At 39.8% G+C, this 22,841-nt stretch overlaps 1 pseudogene; it reads left to right on the top strand.

Annotated features, from left to right (window-relative positions):
- Positions 1-569: 569 nt before the first annotated feature.
- Positions 570-687, top strand: LOC124723328 (annotated as a pseudogene).
- Positions 688-22,841: the final 22,154 nt, after the last annotated feature.

The raw sequence follows: 22,841 nt of genomic DNA, 5'->3' as shown, positions 1-22,841 counted from the left end.
TTTCTTCAGGAGTTACTAAATCCAACTCAATGTGTCTCCAAATACACTTTAAAAATAGATCACTGCACTGTAGTTTGCTTCATTTTTGCGATGTATACCGCCACACTTGAACACTGACTCTAAAAAAGATCACAGCACACTTATGAAACCGTCCCAGAGACACTTGACATGCTTTTGTGAGAAATACCCCTGGCTTTGAGCATGGGCTGCTTCAAGAGTTACTAAATCCAACTAAATATGACTCTAAACATACTTTCAAAAAAGATCGCTGCACAGTAGTTTGCGTCAATTTTGCGATGTAAAAGGCACACTCAAACATGGACTCTATAAAGATCGCTGCACACTTGTGACAGCTCCCTGAGACATTTCAGAAGCTTTTGTGGGAAACAAATCCCGAAACCAATATCAGCTGCAATATCTGATTTTACATGCCAAAACGACAATATTTAGAAGTTGGAATATATATCACTGCAACTCTAAACAGAACGCTCACCACATTTCGAGTTTTAGCTGCTTTTTTGAAGGCACTATCAGACATTGAAAAATTTCTGGGTCCTACAAATGCTGCAGGCAACGGCCTTGCCGCAGTGGATACACCGGTTCCCGTCAGATCACCGAAGTTAAGCGCTGTCGGGCATGGTCGGCACTTGGATGGGTGGCCATCCTGGCCGCTATGGGCTGTTGCAATTTTTCGGGGCGCACTCAGCACTCAGCCTCGCGATGCCAACTGAGGAGCTACTCGACCGAATAGTAGCGGCTCCGATCAAAGAAAACCATCATAACGACCACACACCCCTCCTATCCGCATCCTCTGCTGAGGAAAGATCTAAGTAATCTTACTAGCTAATTGGTTTGCACCTACCCTCAATACTAATGAAGCTACTTACAAAAGCGTCATTTGAAGGCTGATTATTTGGGAGCGTATTGTATTTGAATTAAATTTTGGCAAGAATTGCTTCGATCATATAGTCCTTTTGTTATCTGCATTTTGCTTGTAGTTACAATATATTATTTTTTTTAAATGAAACAATGCCTTATTCTTCATGTGCATGAATCTCAACTTTTTGTTCTTTTTGCTAAAAAAAGTAGTGTAGATGGAGATAAAAGTACTTATGGGATAGAAATAGACATCAGGCTTTCAGGTCCCTAAAGCAGAAATTAACCACTCTCACACCAGGCAGCACATACTCCATCATCTCCTCAGTTCTCTTCTGGAACCTTGCAGCAGTCGGAGACTTACAGCTGAAGTAAATGCGTTAAGTCATTTTTGTACGTTTTTGATGTACAGTTTGTGAAGTTTCCATTCATTGCGAGATGCACCTAAGGCTATTTAAAAAATAGGATAAACTAGGTAGCGGAACTGATGGCTATAAGCTTCCAATATTCTCCCTAATCGCCATTAATTTAATTGTGTGTATTATCTATAGATTGCCGATAAATAAAATAGCAAAATGGGTTAAAAATGCTTAGGTGCAATGGGGTAGAAGATTGCAGTACATACATTTACCCCATAAAGGAACTATTTGTGAACTTCGACCCTTCATAAGGCAATGCGGGAGCCGGAATCTGCAGAAAAGAAGACATTAGATAAGGAGAAGGAAAAGAAATCCCTTGCCAGACATAGTAAAAAGGAGTTGAAACTTTCTGCTGTTAAAAAAGCTCCAAAGAAAATAATTTTTTCCTCACCTTTATTGGAACTGGAGACTAAGATAACATGAATTTTTCAGAGGACGATGCTGATATATAAAAATAGTGTTTCAAGGGCAGGCGAATTCACAGTTGTGAAAGTCCATGGAAAAACTTTGCCTTTACCTGTTTGAAGTGGTTCATTCATTCTATCTAGGCTAAGATGAAGACTTTTACAAGCATCTCCCAGAAACTTCGAAATTTCAGGAAAAATGAGGAAGGTTACATCTAAAATAAAGACCTTTTAAAAAAATTATCAAATTAAATTTACAGATCCTCTAAAAGGTTTGTCAGTACTACACAAGCGTCAAAGAAACTGGTATAGGCATGCATATTCAAATGCAGAGAGACGTAACCAGGCAGGATACGACGCTGTGGTCGGCAATGCCTATATAAGACAATAAGTGTCTGGAACAGTTGTTAGAGCGGTTACTGCTGCTACAATGGCAGGTTATCAAGATTTAAGTGAGTTGTGAACGTGGTGTTATAGTCAGCGCACGATCGATGGGACACAGCATCTCTGAGGTAACAATGAAGTGGGTATTTCCCCACACGTCCATTCCACGAGTGTACCATGAATCCGGTAAAACATCAAATCTCTGACATCGCTGCGGCCTGCAAGGATGGGACCAACGATGATTGAAAAGAATCGTTGAACATGACAGAAGTGCAACCCTTCTGCAAGTTGCTGTAGATTTCAGTGTTGGGCCATCAACAAGTGGCAGTGTGTGAACTGTTCAATGAAACATCATCAATATGGGCTTTTTGAACCAAATGCCCACTCGTGTACCCTTCATGACTGCACCACACAAAGCTTTATGCCTCCCTCACTTGGGCCCGTCAACACTGACATTGGACTGTTGATGATTGGGAACATGTTGCCTGGTCAGACGAGTATCGTTTCAAATTGTATTGAGCGGATGGGCTTGTACAGGTATGGAGACAACCTCATGAATTCATGGACCCTGCATGTTAGCAGGGGACTGTTCAAACTGGTGGAGGCTCTGTAATGGTGTGAGTGATGTGTGGTTGGAGTGATATGGGACTCCTGATTCGTTTTGATATGACTCTGACAGGTGACATGTACATACGCATCCTGTCTGATCACCTGCATCCATTCAGGTTCATTTTGCATTCTGACAGACTTGGGCCATTCCAGCAGGATAATGTGACACCCCACACATCCAGAATTCCTACAGGGTGGTTCCAGCAACACTCTTCTGAGTTTAAACACTTCTGCTCGCCACCAAACTCCCCAGACATGAACATTATTGAGCATATGTGGGATGCCTTGCAATATGCTGCTCAGAAGAGATCTCCACCCCCTCATACTCTTACGGATTTGTGGACAACTGTGCATGATTCATGCTGTCAGTTCCCTCCAGCGCTACTCCAGAACATTAGTTGAGTGCATGCCACATGTGTTGCGGCACTTATGCATGCTCGTGAGGGCCCCACACGATATTATGCAGGTGTACCAGTTTGTTTGGCTCTTCAGTGTATTAGCTTCTCAGAATATTTGTCCAGCTTATCAATTTACTATAACTATCGTTAAAAAGTATGTTTGCATAGGTAACCTCTGTTCTTTCCATCTTCCTCATTTTTATTTAATGGTGTTCAAGTAACTTTATTTCAAAATGACTCTTTCTTGTCCATTTCCATTGTTCTATTAGGGCAAGTTTTATTTTGTTTCGCTGTCCTTGTGTCAATATTCAAAGTTAGACCCCTTAGCCCTTCCTAGTCAACTACTTGTAGTTTGTATAACTGTAATACATAAAAGGCTGTTGCTATACAGTCATGTGACTTTTCAAAAATAAAGAAGTACCAATTTGTTTTTACATGCAGCGTATTTATTTGCAATTCTTTGCGTTTTCTTCAGTTGGAGTACTCTTACTCCACAGCAATAGGTAAGAGTACACAAAATTATATTTAGGAAAACTTTTCTTACTCCTCTAGTAATAATTGGGTTACAATGAAACATTTACACAGTGCCCCCTGTCGAACTAGGTTTTGCATGCGTAACTGATGTAATATTGCAGTAAGCTAAAAAAATCAGTAGAATCAAAAATGTGCAATTTTAGCCCCTCCTGATCTGGATGTTCCTGGCGATGTTAAAAAATTGGCAACTTTCATGGTTTTAGTTCTATTCATGTTTTTACCTCCTCCATTCACTAAATCCTAAATTGTATAGTAAAATGCTACACAATTAAATAATACAACTTCAATGCTCCAGTGCGGGCTTTTAATTCGAAAATTGCTCTGAAGTGCTGTCTCTGTGGATTACTTACCATAAACATTCCTCTTGTTGAGCCCTCACCGCAGGATCAGCCAAGAGGTCTATCGATCCCATGCAGTGGACATTTGGAATCGATTACACTGCAAGAGATCTTTGTTCTTTTCCATGTGCTAAATAACACAAAAAATGGAGGCATGCAGTGTGGTCGGACTAGTCGGGGTTTTGCATCTTTTCAAATGAGATGGTTCAGATGGCTCTGAACACTATGGGACTCAACATCTGAGGTCATCAGTCCCCTAGAACTTAGAACTACTTAAACCTAACTAACCTAAGGACATCACACACATCCATGCCCGAGGCAGGATTCGAACCTGCGACCATAGCGGTCGCGCGGTTCCAGACTGTAGCGCCTAGAACCGCTCGGCCACATCGGCCGGCTTTTCAAATGAGACAAGGCTTCAAGTGCACTACTGGCACAAAGACGTTTTTAACTTGTGCTGTGTGTGGATGGTTTAGATGAGGCCAGACATGATTCTGTGATATTTTTGGGGTGTTTTTGTTACTATGACTTGGACCAATTCATTCAGGTTATAGTGAACATTGACTAGGATGTTTGTTTAAACACTCGTCATGACCAAGTGTTGTTATTTCTTCTACACTTTCTCGGTGGACATGTCGTGGACACTCATGTTTTCCAAGACGACAACACTGCATCTGTTGGGATGCATCTTGCATCACGTACTTTCTTGGTTTGGTAAAAACTCAGGTTCTCTATTGCCTCTCAGTTGCACAGCTAAATGACGTGCTCTTAATCTCATGGAAAATGTGAGGGACTCTCAAAAAATGAGTGATTCTAGCAATGAACATGTCCGCAATTTAGTAGATCTAAGTGATCTAATTACGATTGAGTGTCTTCAGCATACCTGAAGAAACTTGTGGACTCCTTTTCTCATCGAACTGAGGCCATTATCAAAGCTAGAGGTGGTGTTACATGGCATTATGATGATGTATCCTAAGGGTTGACTAATTTTTTGTCAGATGTCGTTACATCCTGTGCTCAACAATGTGAGGATACTCTCCAAATTTGCAATGTTAATGTCTTGGTAAACTAAAACTAATTGTTTTATGGTAATATGTCATTGTGTAAGTAAATTACAACCAAGCGAAACCAATGCTAGTATAATTAAATGACCTGTATTCTGGTATATCTTTATGACATTATAGGAATTTTGTAACATTTATTATTTAGTATCATCTATCAAAATCAGAATATTTATGGAACCATCTTTCCAAGAGGGGCATGAAAATGTGTGAAGATGTTTCTACATCTAACACTTAGTTTTAGCACCAAAAAAGGTGGCACAAACACTGTCTTTAATCTTTGCGCCGTTGCAGTTGTAATGTTACACTGAATTGTACATCTGATATAAGAGTCGTAATGCTGCTGTCTGCTGTATGTTATCAATGGTGACTGTAGCACACCTATAGTGGCAGGCATTCGAGATTCACACTGTTCCACTTTGTAGTCCTTGGTATAGTGACCAGAATCAGAGAAGGTGGGAATGACTCGAGAACCAGTAGGACATGCCGACAACCCAAGGGCATCACAGCAAGATGCCTGAGAGAAAACAGATGGACAACAATAATGAGAGAATGACAAACAATGGAGACAGCATTGCAGAATAAAAAGTCCAGCGAGTAAACTGAGATCAAGACGTAGAGAATTCGGAATCATGACAACAATGTGTAGAGAGATCAGTATAGTAGTGCAGAGAAATCGTGCAGATCTGCTGCACTGCTGGCTTTAGAGGGCAGCTGGAGGCATTGATAGGCCAGCACAGTGGGCATGTCTCCATAATCAGCTCTGCAGTGGCAACAGCAGCACTCGCAGATTCAGCAGTGTCATCTAGTAGCCGTCATCAAAGTCCATGCCTTCCAGCACGCTTTGAAATGTGTTACCATTCTTCCTCAGTTATTTCTCGAATTGTTTCACTGTTCTTTGATATATATTGCAACTGTGCATGGTATATACCTCCTAATAGAATGAAAAATTCTCTATAGTGGAATGTGCTCTGAAACGAAATTTTCTGGCAGATTAAAACTGTGTGTCAGACCAAGATTCGAACTCGGGACCTTTGACTATTGCAGGCAAGTGCTCTACCAAGTGAGCTACCCAAGCATGATGCATGACCCTTCCTTGCAGCTTCACTTCTGTCAGTATCTTTTCTCCTACCTTACAAACTTCACAGAAGCTCTCCTGTGAAACTTGTAAGGATGCTAGTCTCGCAAGTTTTGCAGGAGAGTTTCTGTGAAGTTTGGAAGGAAGGAGATGAAGTACTGGCAGAAGTAAAGATGTGAGAATGGGTTGTGAGTTGTGCACATGAAAGGCAAAGGTCTCAGGTTCGAGTCTTACTCTGGAAAGTTTTAATCTGCCAGGAAGTTTTACTTCCTAATATATTGGATATTGGAAGTACTCAGTTTTTCTTTCTGTGCATTGATTTAATGTGTTCTGAACGTGGTGATCTTTGTTACATATTTTCACTCAAATGTTTGAGGAAATTTAAAAATTTGTGGTAAGGACTATGGGACCAAACTGCTGAGATCATCGGTCCCTAGATTTACACACTACTTAATATAACTTAAACTAACTTACACAAAGAACACACAAACCCATGCCCGAGGGAGGACTCGAACCTCCGACAGGGGGAGCTGCATGAACCATGACAAGGCACCTCAGACCGCACAGCTACCCCACATGGCGAATGTTTGAGGTGCTGGTGCGACATTATTAACAAAAATCAAATATTTGTTAATAATTTTATGTGTGTTAAACCAAACATGTTTCACACTTTATAAACACTTTGAAAGTTCCCAGCTCCAAAATCCATACATTAACATATGCTAGTGGAGTGCTAACTGATTAAATCTTATTGAGGGTAGGATTACTGATTACAAGCATTGGATCAGAAAGGGATGGAGGGAGGCGATGTGACATTATTGTTGAATAGGCACAATAAGTTTCACAGTTCAAATGGCTCTGAGCACTATGGGACTTAACAGCTATGGTCATCAGTCCCCTAGAACTTAGAACTACTTAAACCTAACTAACCTAAGGACATCACACAACACCCAGTCATCACGAGACAGAGAAAATACCTGACCCCGCCAGGAATCGAACCCGGGAACCTGGGCACAGGAAAGTTTCACAGTCCTCCATTTTTGATATTTGAAAGTAACAAGTTATAAACTGACATCAAATTTCATGCTCTCTCTTATTTTCTTTATATAACATCAATAAGAGCATGAAAACAGTACTACACTGTAAATACATTTCTGTCATAAAAAACATTATAAAGCAAATGCAAACCATTTTCCATGTCCAGGAATTGAAATCTAGGATTCCGAATGCTTCATGGAACTATTGGAAAGCTTAAGTGCTAATGACTTCACAGATATACATAAATATTGAAGTATTTGTGGAATATGGGTGATTACAAGTTCATATGGAAATTGGAACTAACATATAGTGGACAACTTGATTTCACAGAGGGAACCAGTTGATGTAAATTATATATTGAAAAGTATTGGAAATGTTAGTGATGAAATGTTGATACAGTGAAAATGTTCAAAAATTAGTATGTTTTGTATTTTTTTTCATTCCGAATACTCTTTTACCTTGTTTCTCATTTTCAGTTGTATGAGGAAAAAGGTTATGAGAAGCTTCTAAATTTGCCTTTCAAGTACTTAGAATATGAGATTCAAAATTCTATTGATTCATAAATGTTTTACACAAGGAAACATTGTACTTTTATTTTGTCTACTTCTTCCAGATGCATACATTTTACATACTCACACTCTAATCATCTATTCATCTATGCTGACCACTGTCCCAGGCTTTAACTAGTTGCTAAACCTAAATGTAACCAAAATATTGAAATATTTTATTTTTGTGGAGTCTTATAAATACATAAGAGATATGACATACTTAGGTGAAACAGGTGGTTTATGTTTCGGGTTGACTTCCTTCACCCCCCTCCCCGTTAATTGTTCCAACAATATTGTAATAACTGTTATATTTATGTCGCATGTTGTAGCTCTGTGAATATTTTCTAGCTGTGTCAAATTGTTGGAATTGTAAGTTAAACAATTTTTTTCCACATGTGCAAGTATGATATGATCATCTAGAATAAGCTTATGTAGTGTGGCTTGCGAGTGGCTTACTCCAATCTTCACTAAGAGACTCTCTCGTTGTTCTGATACGCAAAAGTGTAATGAAGCAGCTCTCCCTCAAGTAATTATTGTTAAAAGTGCAGGAGCTTAGCATTGCACAGAGGACTTTAATAGAAATGAAATCGGCAGAACCAACTGCTAGATAAACTGTTAAAGAACATAGGTTAAAAATCATTGAATACAAAAGAAAATCCTTATAATTCAGTTTGTAAATCATTTTAACTAATGAAATTGTGCAACGTATTGGCTGGCAGTACTGTCGTCATGATTTCAGTTTGTTAAATTACGTGAAGCATGGGACTGTTTGTTCATTATTTTGTACCTTTCAGTAAGGTGAACATTTCCTTTAGTGATGTCGCCATCACTGTCTTTTCTAAAATTTATATTTTGTGCTTTGAAATAAAAATTATGGCTTAAATATCCTGTTACTGTGACATTCAATGATTGCTCTAAGCATAACATTTTATATTCCACTCCTGCCACTAATAAGGTGTGTACGGATACTCAAAAATTAGGAAGAATTCTAAATACAATCATTATTGTCTACTCCTAGGATCATGTCGTAGCCCACGTTTACTCATGGTACTACCTCCATGCATGCATTAAATCGGACTTCCTCGATTCTAAAGTCAACTGTCACCGACCCCAAAGGTGTGACCTCCTTATCCCCCACTCCACGCACCCTATAACGTGGTGGGTCTAACTTCCTTCGTCCCAAAATATTCTTAGTAGCCACAGACACTTGCGCCCCTGTGTCCAACAAAATATTAAACTTTTTAGTTTCTATGGATCCTATCACTGAACATTCCACCTTTGCATACGTATTAGTAGCAATGAAATTAAACGGGAGCTCCCTTAGGTGGGTCTTGGGCCCCTCTGCCGTTTAATGCTTGTCCGCCTCTCCTATCTCCACTTCTCCATCCTCCCCACTGCCGATTTCCACACCTTCCTTTATTCCTCAGTGACTGGGTACATTGCCTCTGCACATGTCCCGTACGACCACACTTAAAACATTTCACACCTGCTGTAAACATGTTTGTCTCTCGCGTACCTCTGTTGCCATGTCTATTTCCTCACACTGAATTGCCGGTTGAATGGCCGAATACAAATCTTTCAGAGTCCCTTCACTCACTTTCCGTGACACATGCGCCGGTAACCCTCTCAAAAATACATCAAGTGCCCTTTGCTCGGCCTCCTGCAACAGAACACTATTCACTTCATCGCTCTGACTCAACTTGTAAGTATATTCATTAATTTCCCTTATCCTGTCCGCAAATTTCTACATCGTTTCCCCCTGTCTCTTTGACATTGTACTTAACCTCTCTCTAAAGTACCAAGTGCTATTCTGTTTTTTGTGCTTTTGTAAAAGGCCTTCATTTAACTGCTTGGACTGTCCTGCCTTCCTTAAGGCCTCAGAACAACTTACATATGTTTTCGCTTCACCTGTTTATCTAATCTTGGCTATATGTAACAACTGCTCATCAGACCAACCATTCGTCACCGTTGAAGTCTCCAAGTCCTCCACAAACGAACGCACATCCTCAGATGCCTTGCCAGAAAACGGAATAATCTAACTCGCGGCAGCTAGATCAATCTCGTGCACCCCAGGCAACAACGACAGATGCGGTTTCCGGCTCGTTTCTAGATGTCAGTTCATTTCTCAACTGCGTATCGTCTGCAGTCAGTTGTGCTACTTTTTCCAAAAAAATCTTTACCGCTTCTGGTTCCGACACACCTCACGTCCCTGACTCTGCCATTGTGTTGCTTTCGTTCCCAGTTAGTCCAGAAACAAAACATTTAAGTACAATAATAACACGACTCCCTACACCTCAGTATCATCATACTCGGTACCATCATACTCAAACCAATACAAAAATAATTAAATGCCACGAAAAAATAAATCTTACTGCCCCAAATATACTAACACTTATTTTGAAAAAAAATAATAATATGCATACGCAAAACATCTAAAATGGCCTGCCATAAGCCATACTCAAAAACACAAAAAAGAAAGAAAGCGTCCAACACTCAAAAGAAAACTGGTCAAAGTTCACCACATCTTGTGAATGTAATGCAGGCGGTGGGTTCGAACTGTACAGACAATGTCTGCTATTCTGACACCAAATGTAGTGGCAACTTCTGCACTGATGTATCAGGATGACCAGATGTAGCAAAAAATGGTTCAAATGGCTCTGAGCACTGTGGGACTTAACTTCTGAGGTCATCAGTCCCCTAGAACTTAGAACTACTTAAACCTAACTAACCTAAGGACATCACTCACATCCATGCCCGAGGCAGGATTCGAACCTGCGACCGTAACGGTCGCGCGGTTCCAGACTGTAGTGCCTAGAACCGCTCGGCCACCCCGGCTGGCTCCAGATGTAGCAGGAAGAGGTAGAAGGCACCGTATTAAGACTCGTCTGAGCTTTCCAAGTGATTTATTGTTTCCATCTACAGTGCCCCCATTCCTCTCGGTCTGCGCCACTGGGTCCTGCAATGCTCAGGACACCACTTCGCTGTCTGCGAAATGGCTTGGCGCCGAATGGCTGCCTCAGCAACCCGTGCACGCTCTGTGTGTCAGCTTTTTACGCCATCAGAGTTGCAGCATTGTCAGGACTCTGGCAGTTGACTCAGCAGTTTTCATCCCTGCTGACTCAGTGCCATTCGGTGTGATCCACAGGGGGCCTGCTGTGTGTTTCTCACTGGCATGGCTGAGATTGTGGCGACAACAAGCGCCCACGATCCGGTGTCCGAATCAGCGGCCCTCGTCTCGGGATGCCTCCGGCGTGTGTTGGAAGCCAGGACAACTGCCTATGGTAGCAAGCCACGGAGTGGCCCACCGCTGGCTGGCTAAGGACCCCGCGTTGGCCTCAGAGGGTCGAATCAGCAACTCGGTGGGTACTGGAACGCTGGCGCCCCATCTGCTGCTGCGTGTAGTTGGTGGTGCGATATGCCCCGCCATCCAGGAGGGCTGCCACACTTGAATGTATCTCGTTAGAAACCCGCACCTATTTATACACGGCTGTTTGCCTCTGTTTTGCCATGCACGCTGCTTCGCGTCACATACTCATAATATGCCAGGTTGACCAGTGGGCCCCTTCTGCCTGTGACTTGCGAGATGCAAAACAGCTACGTATACTCTTTCAGCAATTTGATGGCCCTGTGGCCTCTATTCTATTTCACATCTGTTGGTATGCATAACTCACTGCAATCCAGCCCGCACCTGGCTGTAACTTGTGCTCAGAATATTACACGAAAGTAACTTTCCCTATCCTAAATGGTGGTGCCGCTACAGTAACAATGACAGATAAGTAGTGAGCCAGGATAAGTCACAGGTCCCAAGTTGGAGTTATTATCCAGGAAGTACCTGAAAATAGCAATGGCCGGCCCTTCCCATAGTCACAACTGTTTTAGAAATAATTTTTAAGGTATCAAGGGCAGCAACCATTAAGCGAAGAGTTAAACTGGAAAAAGAAGTGAAGATATATAAGCTTGAATAATGCAAGGGGTGATAGGAAATCAAGCTGTTGACATTGGATATGGGTCGCCGAGTAAGTCTTTTATCCAGGAAAGTGTGGGAGGCTACTTAAAATACATCTTCATCTATATGGATACTCTGCAAATCATACTTAAGTGCCTGGCAGAGGGTTCATCGAACCACCTTCACAATAATTCTCTATTATTCCAATCCATGAACAGTGTGCGGAAAAAACGAACACCTATATCTTTCCGTGCGAGCTCTGATTTCCCTTATTTTGTTATGATGATCGTTTCTCCCTATGTAGGATGGCGTCAACAAAATATTTTCGCATACGGAGGAGTAACTTGGTGACTGAAATTTCGTGAGAAGTTTCTGCCACAACGAAAAACGCCTTTGTTTTAGCGGTGTCCACCCCAAATCCTGTATCTTGTCATCAACACACTCTCCTCTGTTTCGCAATAATACAAAAGTGCTGCTATTCTTTGAACTGTCTCGATGTACTCCGTTCATCCTGTCTGGTAAGGATGCGGAGAATTACTCCAAAAGTGAAAGGATAAGTGTAGCGTAGGCAGTCTCTTTAGTACATCTGTTACATTTTCTAAGTGTTCTGCCAATAAAACGCAGTCTTTAGTTTGCCTTCCCCACAACATTTTCTGTGTGTTCTTTACCATTTACAGTTTTCGGAATTGTAATTCCTAGGTATTTAGCTGAATTTATGGCCTGCAGATTTGATTGATTCATCGTGTAACCGAAGTTTAACGGATTCCTTTTAGCACTCATATAGATAACCTCGCACTTTTCATTATGTAGGGTCAACTGCCAATTTATGCACCATTCAGGTATATTTCTAAGTCGTTTTGCAATTTGTTTTGATCTTCTGATGAGTTCACTTGATCATAAACGACAGCATCATCTGCAAACTACCTAAGACAGCTGCTCAGGTTGTCTCCTAAATCGTTTATGTAGATAAGGAATAGCAGAGCACCTATAAGGCTAGGCGCAAATTGAGACGCGTATAGCACGTGTGACGTGACAAGACACTACAGCGCGACACGCACGTGCCGTACGAGTAGCGCGGGTCCAGCGCATATTGCGACGCGTACACCGTACTTCGCACGCGCCGTCTGGCGACGCTCTGCGCTGACAGAACCGAAGCTCGCGCAACCTGTTATCTTTCTCAAATGATTTTACAGAAACTATTCACCAAAAATGTATGATTTTTGCCTTACTTGTAGCGTTATATGTCAGCTTCGTGGCGAAGTGCCCATCACCGCGCTACTGACTATTCTTATTGTGATTTACACATTTTAGTAAGACACTACGCAAAACTCAAAAAGTTTGCAACGAAAATTAGGGGTCGCTATGATTTTGCGTTTGGTGCGTATTACACCATATGTTGCTGCGTATGAAATTTGGCTAACATGCTGAATTTTTGTTTAGACTTGGCAGGAGGTCTCTATCTGCCTCCGATCTCGAGAAAATGGATCCCATGTAGCGCGCTCACTTCCGATCTCACGCCCGCGAGAATGAATACTCGCAACATCTCATAACTCCTAAACCACTCGAGACATCGAAACGAAAGTTTGGCGAATGATAGCACACAAGGAGGAGAGTGTTTTGGCAATTTTTAAGCACACAGGGCTTTCTTATCTATGGCCGTATATCGGTACTTACACTTCCATTTTTATTTATTTCACTCCAGTGCCTGTAATTTTTTAAGAGTTATCGACAGCTAGCGAATCAAGAGCTTCCTAGCATGAAAATAAACATGAAATTTCTTCTTTTATGTTACTGCAAACCGACACTATGAGGTTTTTCGTAAGCTATTGAGCTCTGTGATTGCCAATTACTTGTTTAATGAGGCAGCCCGTTTCGGAATTCTGTCTCAATAGCTGCTGTGAGATGAGTTTGAAAATTACACTGTGACAAACCAAGTACAATTGAACCAGTCGCCAAGAGAAATGTGGCAGTTACTCAAAAAAGGTGATGTTTCTTCGAATGACAAAAGGTTAACAACTCACACAAAAATAGATTGCCAATTCTGTTGGAATTTTGGTGGAATCCCCGTAACCCATCGTATTTTTAACACTGAGCGACTGGAATGGAAACTTACCAAAGGATTTTATTCCTTCTCTTGATCTGAGCAGTATTAAAATAATGACGAGCGTTCCTTCAGCCGGAATGATAGGCACATACCAGATACTGGTTACTCACCTACGGCTGGCCAAACTGACAATGTGTGATCGCGAATAAAATAGTTGTTATTGAGAGAAATAAACAATTGCTCTGTCGCACAACACAATGGTCATTGTATTGTCAGCAGCTGAGGATAATGCGCGCGACAGGAATGCACAAGCTAGCCATATGTGGCTTGTGAGTTGGAGTTCGAAAAACATTATCATGAAGGTAGATCTGCCTTTGTCAGCAGTACATTTCAACATATTAAATATATCTAATCCTAACCCTCTTTTAGGATATTCCCACTTTCGTACCGACCATTTTCTTCATTTGTGTAGCCTGTTGTATAATTAGTTTATTAATAGTGATAATGTGCTTGCAACAATTGAATTGCTTTTTCTCATCACAGAACCAATTAAAACATTGTTATTTGTGACTGCTTTTCGACTGTTTCTAGCTTGCAGTGGAAATGTGATGTTCACATACATGTAGTAAAGTGTGTCGTATTACATTATTACATCCATATCAGAGTAATCACAGTGAGACTTCTATACTTCAGATCTTGGACTCTTTTTACTAGGAGCACAAAGATATCACACCTGTGATTATCCCTTTCTAAATTTTTGTAACAGATCGTACAGATACGCCAGCATACTAGGCAGCGAGAAGATAACCTTGTTTTACTTTCCTGCCTTGATTCTTAATCACATGATTTTATAATATTCCTTGCTTCCTTATTCACTACCCTCTGCCACTTCTTGCGATCTGAAAACATCGCGGAGGCATATGATACAATTCCAACGGCTGTCTTGACAGAAGAAAAACAAAACAAAACTATACAGATATAAATAACAGAAAAGTATAATGTACTAACGAAGAAAGCTGGAGCGTTTAAAAGGCAAAAACGAAACACTACCCAAAGGCAATAAAATTTAGTACACAGAAAGACAAAAGTTATCGTATGGGCAATACTACCACTGCTCATATGCGTCGTTCCGATGTGAGCATATGGCCGGGTTAACACCGCCTTGGGGAAGGCCAGAAATCACTACTGTTTGCTCGAAGACTTTCCATCAATTAATTCGAACTGTGAACTCCCTGACAGGAAATCTCGTATCTAGCCACATAACTGAGACGATATTCCATTAGCGCGCAATTTCACTACAAGTCGCTTGTGTGGTACAATGTCAAAAGCCTTTGGGAAATCTAGAAATACGGAATCCATTTGAAATCTCTTGTCAATAGCACTCAACACTTCGTGTGTGAAAAGAGCTAGTTATGTTTAACACGAAGAATGTTTTCTAAATCCATGTTGACTGTGTGTCAGTAGATCGTTGTCTTCGGGCTAATTTATAATTTTCGAACACAATATATGTTCCAAAATCGTGGTGCATATCGACATTAACGACATGGGCCTGTAACTTAGTGCAATACTCTTCTTGCCTTTCTTGAATATTGGCGTACACGTGCAGCTTTCCTGTCGTTGGGTACGGATTTTTCGTCAGGCGAGTGGTTGTGTATAAAAAGTATGGAGCTATTGAATCAGCATACTCTGAAAGGAACCTACCTGGTATAAAATCTGGACCAGAAGTCGTTTTTATTTAGTGATTTAAGTTGCTTCACTACTTCGAGGATATCTACACTTCTAAGTTACTCATGTTGGTAGCTGTTCTTGATTCGAATTCTGGAATATTTAATTCCTCTTCTTTCGTGAAGCAATTTCGAAAGGCTGTGTTTAGTAACTATGCTTTCATAGCACTGTCGTCGATAGTATTCCATTGCTATTGCCTGGAGAAGGCACTGACTGCGTCTTGCCGCTAGCATACTTTACATATGACCAGAATCTCTTTGGATTTTCTTCGAGCCAAAGTTTTGTTGTCGACACTATTGAAAACATCTCGCATTGATATCCGTGCTAAATTTCGAGCTTCTGTAAAAGATGATCAATCTTGGAGATCTTGCATTCGTTTAAGTTTGGTGTGCTTTTTTCTTTGTTTCTGCAACTGTGTTCTCACCTGTTTTGTGTACCAAGGAGGATAAGCTCCGTCATTTGTTAATTTATTTGGTATAAATCTCTCAATTGCTGTCGATACTATTTCTTTGAATTCAAGCCACATCTGACCTACACTTACATACCTAATTTCGAAGGAGTGGAGATGGCCATGGAAGATCCCAACGACAGCCGCAAAGAAAAACCAACTATTGTTAAAAGGGAGAATTAGCGTGGTATGCTTGTTCATCGTAAATGATTCTTCGTTTGTCCCATGAGAAATCCAGCTAGTTGTTGTTGGTTTGTAGACGGACTAAGATTAGTCCGAAACAGGGTTAGATTCAGGAGTTTTTGAGTCAAACGCTACAGTCGTTTAGGAGAATTCCGTGAGATTGTTATCGGCTTGTTTGAAAGATATTTACGCCGATCTGTGATTATTTTGATCTCACCCTTGAGGGGTGAAAAGTGTCAGGTTATTGATTTGTGTGGGAACTTCGAATTTTGTGTGAGGTAGCAGTAGTGGCTATGATATAGTTTAGGATTGGTTTCTCGTGCGTGGTGCTATTATGCCAAAACAGTTACTGAACGAAGCGTACCTGGAACGCTACTCATTAGCGGGCGATCCGTATCTCGGTTAGATAGGAGATTTTCCATTTTTTGTTGTGGGAGATAGTGACATTATCAAGTGAAGTCTTTATCTGAATTTGAACGTGAAGAAAGCACGCACTAAGGAAATGGTGAATCTGCGTTGTTCTGTTAGTGGATTTGATGGTGAGGGCAAGCGCTTAGGAAAGAGCGATTTCGCAATATTGTGTTAGAGCTTATTTTGAGGCTTCAGAGTTAGCGTGGATGTGTTTTTGTTAATGTTTGGATACACCCCGTTTACATGGGGCTCCCAAAACCGGATTTAGTTTCTGGATGGTCATCTAAACAGTTTTAAATTGATTCTGGAAATCTGCGTCTAGTTGCCAGTTTTTCAATTCCGCGATCGATTTTCTCTCCCATGTTTCGAAACATTTTCAGCTTGTCAAATTACTTCTTGCTTTCTGAATATTCGGTTAATATGGACTTTTCATGCAGTGAAGGAGAAGCAGAAACATTAGACTGAGCATGAAACTATCTACGTGTGACATTTAAGTGAAGAGAAATAACGATTGAATTGACTGGATCAGTAACTGCATGAGCTGTTTTCCAGCCGCCATGCGTAACTGGCCTAGCAGTGGTATTAAAATTATTTCATTCAGAATGTTATATAACATGTAATTTATGGTAGACTGTGTCCATGTTGCAAGTAGTTAATCGCTGCACATGATAGTAATGTTTTGGTGTTTTACGAAAAAGTTTCCAAAATTCGGTTTTCGTCTTTTGGAAGATGTGTCGCATGAGAACGTAGTGACTCATGCACCGACAGTGTTGTCTTTGTAATTAGGAGAACGGACGCCCTACAGTTATATGTCATACAGTGAGAACCAATAACCTGTGGTCGTTTTGTGCATCGCTGCGGTTGTTACAGCATATTCAACGTTTGTCTAGACTGATCTATATTTTAGCAAATAATTGCTGTCTGTGTCTGACAGACACACTGAAATAAGTTCGTTTTTTGGCGCATTGCACTTCACTAACACTCAATAAATTTTAGTCTTTATGTTTTTATGAGTCCCCATCTGACTTTGTATACTTTATCAACTTTGTTTTAATCTAGGTGCTTTTAAAAAAAGCGAAATGGGTCTGGTATAAATAAAACGTTTTTCACAGTCGCAAAAGATGGAAAATCTTCGAATATTACATACAATATTTTTGTGGTATTAAAATTATTTCATTCAGAATGTTATATAACATGTAATTTATGGTAGACTGTGTCCATGTTGCAAGTAGTTAATCACTGCACATGACAGTAATGTTTTGGTGTTTTACGAAAATAATTATCTATAAATTTTAATTCTGTCACTGGACACACGCATTCGTGCTTCCTTGTACATAGATGCTCAGGACGAAGCATCACAAGTTGTTGTGGCAGATGACATTGCATGTCTTATTCCTTTCAATCTGATCACAGTGGTAGTCATGTATAAAAATGCACCGAATAACTTTCTCTGCTGGCCGCTGTCGCACAAACACAAGCTTACGAACTGTTTGGTGTCTTACATCTGCATGCGCGTACCGCAGCTGTTGTTTGCAACCAGCAATGCTGCAATCCTCATCTGTGCCCCTACACTGCGTGACCAGCATCGTTCATGGATTCAACTATAGTCGGGTAGGAGATTTGCACATATGGTCTCAACTTTAGAAGCATTTCCTATGAAACAATACAAGAACCAATATTATTGAGGTAATGTTAATTGTCTCTCCTATCGTGCGAGTGCTGTGTTTTAAATAATGTCAGTAGTAGTGGGTCTGCAGAAGTCAACGCCTGTCATGACGTTAATTTTATGTCTGTTTTAAAGTGCAAGCAATTAAAAAGTGGCAGTGACACCCGAGCTCTTTTTTTTTTAACTTAGAGGGGATTGTTCGATTGTTCGGAGCACATAAAAACAAAGGTGACTTGTATCTGTACATGAAAGAACACAGGCAATAAAGGCAGAACAGTTTCTGTTTTAAAAATTAAAATAGTGTTCCGAGTTTCATTTGGACCATATTTGATATTCAAAGATATTTTAAAAGTAAAGTTCAGTATTATAGCAAACGAATAATTTGCTAATATTTTAAAGTGGTAAAAGAAAGTCAAAGATTAGGTAAAGAAAATCTTCGTACATCCATATTTAAATTGGATGATGGTGGGACATCAGCTGGTATAATTTTTATAAAAACGAAACTACTCCAGCTGTACTTAAGATTTCATATTTATTTGGCTACTAGTTTCGACGTTGCGTCAATGCCATCTTCAGGCCCGTACACTTTGATGATATCAATTGTGTGTGCCTGAGTACTAGAAGTCCTCACTTTTGTTTTTATGTGTGCTGAAAAATCGAACAATCCCCTCTAATTAAAAAAAAGAACTTGGTTGTCGCTGCCACTTTTAAATTGGTTGCACTTTAAAATAGACTTCTAGTACTGAGTCACACACAATTGGTATCCTCAAGGTGTACGGGCCTGAAGATGGCGTTGACGCAACGTCGAAACTAATAGCCAAGTAAGTATGTACTCTTAAGTACAGCTGGAGGAGTTTCATTTTTAATAAAAAAGATAAAGAAATGTCTGCAACGTTAGAAAAAGCAAAGATACTAATTTCCAAAGAAATAGCAAAATTAGTTCACATTTCTTAATTTCCAAAGAAATAAATTATTTCATATTTCCTAAGTTAAAAAAGAAACAAATTATGTGCAGGATTTTATTTAAATGGAAAGATGATTAATTCTAGAATGAAAGATAATTCACTTATTTCTGACAGTGCGAGAATTTTAAAACGAATTAATACAATGGTATTGAAGTTGTGCAACAATATTGTTGTTCTTCTGAGTACAAGTGAGCGATACTAAGGTGTCGATTTCTGCTGCACGACATTGCTCTCTCCTTATGTGTCACTGTGCTTCTGTATTTTGTTATTTCTATGAGGATGGTGTAGTTCAAAATACATTGGTGTAACACTTTGTACAGATATGACATGGCATAATCACATAGGCTCAGTTGTGAATAAAGCTTCTGTTTATTGGTAGAATATTGGGGAAGTGCAATCAGTCTACAAAGGAGCTTGCTTGCAATACACTCTTTTGAACCATTGTGGAATATTGCTCAAGTGTGTGGGACCCATATCAAATAGAGCTAACAGGGGTGTTGAACGTATACAGAGAAGGGCAGCACGTATAGTCGCAGATTTGTGTGAGCTAAGGGAAAGCGTTACAGTGATGTTGAAGAAACTGAGTTGACAGACTCTTGAAGACAAATGTAAACTATCAAGAGAAAGTCTACTAAGAAAGTTTCAAGAACTAGCTTTAAATGATGACTCAGGAAGATATTACATTCTCCTTCCAGAAATCCAGAAATACGGAATCGATCTGAAATCCCTTGTCAGTAGCACTCAACACTTCACGTGAATGAAGAGCTGGTTGTGTTTCACAAGAACGATGTTTTCTAAACCCACGTTGTAGTGAAATTGCGTACTTATGGAATATTGTCTCATTTATGTGACTGGATTTGTGATTTTCTGTCAGAGAGGTCACAGTTCTTACTAATTGACGTTGACTATGTGTCAATAGACCGTTTTCTTCGAGGTAATTCATAATGTTCGAACAGAATATATGTTCCAGAATCCTGCTGCACATCGACGTTAACGATATGGGCCTGTTATTTATTGGATTACTCCTACTACCTTTCTTGAGTATTGGTGTGACCTGTGCAACTTTCCAGTCTCTGGGTGCGGATCTTTCGTCGAACGAACGGTTGTACATGATTGTTAAGTATGGAGCTAATGCATCAGCATACTCCGAAAGGAACCTAATTGGTATACAGTCTGTACCAGAAGACTTGCCTTTATTAATTGATTTAAGTTGCTTCACTACTCCGAGGATATTTACTTCTACGTTACTCATGTTGGCAGCTGTTCTCGATTCGAATTCTGGAATATTTACTTCGTCTTCTTTTGTGAAGGTATTTCGGTACGCTGTGTTTAGTAGCCCTGCTTTGGCAGCACTGTCTTCGATAGTATCTCCACTGCTATCGTGCAAAGAAGGCATTGATTGTTTCTTGCCGCGAACATACTTCACATACGACGAGAATCTCTTTGGATTTTCTGCCAGGTTTCGAGACAAAAGTTTCATTGTGGAAACTGTTATAAGCATCTCGCATTGAAGTCCGCGCTAAATTTCAAGCTTCTGTAAAAGATCGCCAATCTTGTGGATTTTGCGTCTGTTTAAATTTGGCATGTTTGTTTCGTTGTTTCTGCAACAGTGTTCTAACCAGTTTTGTGTACCAAGGAGGATCAGCTCCGTCGTTTGTTAATTTATTTGGTATAAATCTCTCAATTGCTGCCGGTAGTATTTCTTTGAATTTAAGCCACATCTGGTCTACACTTATAATATTAATTTGGAATGAGTGGAGATTGTCTCTCAGGATGGCGTCAAGAGAATTTTTATCTGCTTTTTTGAATATGTATATTTTTCGCTTATTTTTCGAGGATTTTGGGATTACAATATTTAATCTCGCTACGAAAACCCTGTGTTCACTAATCCCTGAATCGGTTTTGATGCTTGTTATTAACTCGTGATTATGTGTTGCTAAGAGATCAAGTGTGTTTTCACAACCGTTTACTACTCGCGTGGGCTCATGAACTAACTGTTCGAAATAATTTTCAGAGAATGCGTTTAGCACAATTTCGAATGATATTTTATGCGTACCCCCGGAATTAAACATGTATTTTCGCCAACATATCAAGGGTAAATTAAAGTCACCACCAACTATTATCGTATGAGTCGGGTACGTATTTGAAATCAAACTCATGTTTTCTTTGAACCTTTCAGCAACTGCATCATCTGAATTGGCAGGTCGGCTAAAGGACCCAATTATTATTTTATTCCGGTTGTCAACAATGACCTCTGCCCATACTAACTCACAGGAAGTATCTACTTCAATTTCGCGACAAGTTAAACTACTTCTAACTGCAACAGACACGCCACTCCAACCATGTTTAGCCTATCCTTTCGGAACACCGTTAGGTTCTTCGCAAAAATTTCGGCTGAGCTAATATCTGACTTTAGCCAGCTTTCAGTGCCTATAACGATTTGAGCGTCAGTGCTATCTATTAGCGCTTGGAGCTCTGGTACTTTCCAAATACAGCTGCGACGATTTACAACTGTTATACCAATGTGTCCTGTATCTACGTTCTTTCTGTGTGCAGCCTGTACCCTTTGTGACTGAAGCCCTTCTTGTGTTTTCCCGAGACTCTCTAACCTAAAAAACCGCCCAGTCAACCCCACACAGCCCCTGCTTCCTGTGTAATAAGCAGATATTCAAAAACCAAATTACCGAAGCACTCAGGTGAAACTAAATAATTCGTCCCTGATTAGGAACTTATAATATGTCACAAAATCGGTTTACTTTCCGACGCAAACGAAATCGCGAGAACAGTGGCTATTAAATATTAAATATATACTCAGAAACTCTAGAAACTGAACTATTAAAGCACACAGATGATATAATAAAATTCGTAAATGTCACAAAAGCAGTTACTTCCCTGTTGCTGCGTCTGTCTCGGTCGGCTACTACTGCCTGACTCAAGATATCTGGTAACACATCAAATGAAGAATATATTTGATTCATTATCAATATATCAAATAATAAATAATTAATGTATCATATATTGGATTCATTATTAAACTATCAAATGTATTGATGTAGAATATATTGCATTCATCAGAACATTAATATTTTAAATAGGTGTATTGAATATATAATCATTATATATTGAATATATAATCATTGTATAAATACTCATTGAATATATAATCTTTGAATATATAATCATTGTCACTATGTTGATCATTAATACATCATATTGGGTAGAATATATTGGTTTAGATGTATTGATGTAGAATATACTGTGATACCATGTTATGAATATATTGGATTCATCACCAATGTAAATAAAAATTACATGTCATAATAAGGTTACCCCCAAAAGAGGTCAATGATATCAAGAGCTTTTATATTGAAAATCATGGGCCTCAATATATTACGATGATAAATCCAAGAAAATGGCCTAAGATTGTATTGAAAATGCTCATTAGAGCTATTGGGATGGAACATAGATTTCTATACAAATAAAATGTTGCTGATTTTGCAATTTATTGATACAGTCCACATTTAATCCCCACATTTAATCCCCACATTTCAGTGTTATGGAATTTTTCAATGAGCATAGCAGCAGAATCTAGGGAGGTGCGAAGCAGCCATGTTTTGCCATTGTTACTTACGGTGACAAGGAATGGTGAGGTCACTAAAAGTCCTAGAAAGTGCGAAACATGTGTCTCATAGGTTCTAGAAGATTAGTGTACAAATACTTCTGGTGAAACTAAGCAGTAGCAAACAGTTTGTGTGAAAACACATCT

Source organism: Schistocerca piceifrons, chromosome X (genome assembly GCF_021461385.2).
Source record: "Schistocerca piceifrons isolate TAMUIC-IGC-003096 chromosome X, iqSchPice1.1, whole genome shotgun sequence".
NCBI lineage: Eukaryota > Metazoa > Arthropoda > Insecta > Orthoptera > Acrididae > Schistocerca > Schistocerca piceifrons.
This window is presented reverse-complemented; position numbering and strand designations above follow the sequence as displayed.